We start from the raw sequence: 2,974 nt of genomic DNA on the forward strand, positions 1-2,974 counted from the left end.
GCGAAATAAAATATAATTTAACTGAAAATGTTTACCTATAACTGAAAAAATTTGTTGTCTAATAAATCAGAACCTTTTTCGAACCTATAGAATCCACTGAGTGATCCTTGTAAAGTATCCTATTCCAAACACGAGTCCGAATACAGAATTGCTCTAATATCTCTAGTTTTAAATAACGAAAATTTTTATAAAAACACGCGATTTGGTCGATGGCCAATATTTAAAAGTGCGCAAAACGTTAGCAGATTGATTTAGTTTTAAATAGAGATAATTTTTCTGATACCGATATAAAAAGTTGTTAAATGTTATAGTTCCAAGTGATTGTAAATTGTCATCGAAGCTTAAGAAGAGTCCATGTGCGCAATTTCTATGCGTTATTTTTGTTGAAAAGGAACCGCTCAGGAGAGATGTTAGAACTGTTTTTAATTCGTACAGGTCGAAAAAAATATGCTGAGAGGGTATGTATGATATTTCGTCACCATGCTACTATTGCTCGTGTGTCTCGTATCATCGCGTTTGGAGCTACTTTCTTCGGAAAAATCTCACTGGTTCATTTTCTGCTCGAAAACGTAGTGATAACTTTTCTTACGCTAGGTTATTGCAAATTCTTGATCCCAAGCACAGATACGGGGATACTATACATTATTATATACATATATAGATTATTAAAAATTACTTACTTAAAAACTACGGCACTGAGAAATTGAAGTTGGCGAGTGATTGGTATGGTGGCAAAACATATATAAGTATGCTTACTCGAATATACGTACATGCCCGGCGGATATTTTTCTGATCTGTCTAAATTAAAAACTTTCTTTCTTTTGTAGAAATGTTTACAGAATCTGAAAATACGTAACGAATTTTTGCCAAATGAAGAAGTTAAAACGTAATAATTTCATATATCGACTATTTCTATATACCAATCCATCCAGGCAAATTGGTTCTATCATTCAAGACTGAATTGAATCTTTTTGCGTTATTACTTTTCATCTAACACAGTTATTTTGGTCGAAACAATATGATTTTACGAGAAGTCGTATTCGATAATTGAAGATGAGATAGTGCAATATTGCTTTCGGGTTGTCACGTGGCGAGTCAAGATTTATGCCAAACGATATTATTAATTAAATACTGAACAATGAGTATACGCAAATAGGGTACAAGACAACTCATAAAGTAACATCGATAATAACATTTTATTGTCTGAAGTTAATATTATCGTACACTCGTATGCTCGTACGCTCGTACGCTCGTAATGCTCGTTCTCTATCGCAATTTGTCCTATTGATAGTTGTCACGTTATTCAATTGTATATTAATTACCATTTTTAATTATCATTATTATTGTTGCATTGATAAAGGCAAGTTATTCATATTTTTAATTTATAAAAGATAAATGACCATTTATTGATTAACGACACAGACATATAGTACACTGCTGGAAAGAAATCTCGCGGAACGGCACAAGGACAAGGGAGGTTGCTCTCTATCGCTCACCTTCGCGCGTTGTTATATTGTTTTGTTTGCATATGCGACTCAGCCAACACGCATGCTTATCTCTAAGATTGTGTCGAGCCTGTCAGAAATAATCGGAATAACCCGAATAATCGGCCGCGAGACTTCCTTCTATTTAGCAGCGCATATATTATTATTATTGCTGTGTATAACTTTATAACCTCAGACCGTCGGTTACATTTTATATACAATGGAAACGAACAGATTAGTAACTGAAATCTATAAAAGATGCACAAAAAGTGAGAGAGAGGGAGCAAGAATGTTTTTTGCAAATTGTGTACCATTGCTTTCAAATTTATGTAGTTTAGCGATTTCACGAAATTGTCTAACTTGTTCGCTTTGCGTTTATATGTATGTACGTATCTGTCATTTGTTATACGGAGATAGTCACAGCGTACAATAATATATTTAATAATACATGTTTATAGATTGGATATCATTTTTACATGTAGTTGTATTTATAGAATATTTAAAGCTATTGGAACATATCTTACAATTTTGAACGAAGCAATTACTTATTGTACTATTATATATTAACAAAACGCGTTATTTCGATATGTCTGATATAAATTAAAATTTGAATTAAACTATTTAAACAAATGCAATAGTTTGTTTCTTTTTACGCAGTAATACACAACATAAAGATATAAAATACATATATTTTGTACATAAGGCAAATAATCTTTTTTCGCTAATTTGTTAGAGGTTTGATTTACAAAATAATTAGGCAATTTTTGGTCAGTAATTACAATTGATCGTCAAGATTATTGAGTATACTTTAATTTAATTGGAATATCTTAAAGTGAATTTAAAAAAACATGTACAAATTACTGTTACATTCAGCTCTTCGGAATTTACAATATTTGAAACAGTTTATAGCGATCGGTATAATTTAGCGAAGGCGTATAATTGACCAAAAATGATCAAAAGTCCTAAAAGTTAAAGAATTATTTAATTAGATAACTAATTTAATAAAGAAAGTCAGAAGATTCTTATCGGGTCTCTGAAAACTTTAAGCAATTAAGAGAAATCATCAATGTTCGAATTTTCGTTGTGAGAGATGCAATGAACGAGTACACATTAACTTACTTGTAATACTACATGTGATGAATATCTAACAAGTGTCTAAACATTCTTTTTTAATCTTAATATGTTACATTCTCTATGAGACCATTTACTAATATTTTATATAAAACGAGGTCTCATTTAATATTATTATTGTATAATCTATTATATTCATACTCTAATCATCTTTTCAGTTTCAAATTTCCGTCAACAATGTCATATTTGCTTTCATGTTATGTACATTACATGTTACATATTGTTATATGTGCTTTTATAACTATATGTACATACACAAAACATGGTCCTATATGATTCATATGTATCGTTGCCGTGTACATGTATGTATATTATACTTAACGTCGATAAGTTCACCACACTTATATGATACCACTATG

Source organism: Bombus pyrosoma, linkage group LG17 (genome assembly GCF_014825855.1).
Source record: "Bombus pyrosoma isolate SC7728 linkage group LG17, ASM1482585v1, whole genome shotgun sequence".
Classification (NCBI taxonomy): Eukaryota; Metazoa; Arthropoda; class Insecta; order Hymenoptera; family Apidae; genus Bombus; species Bombus pyrosoma.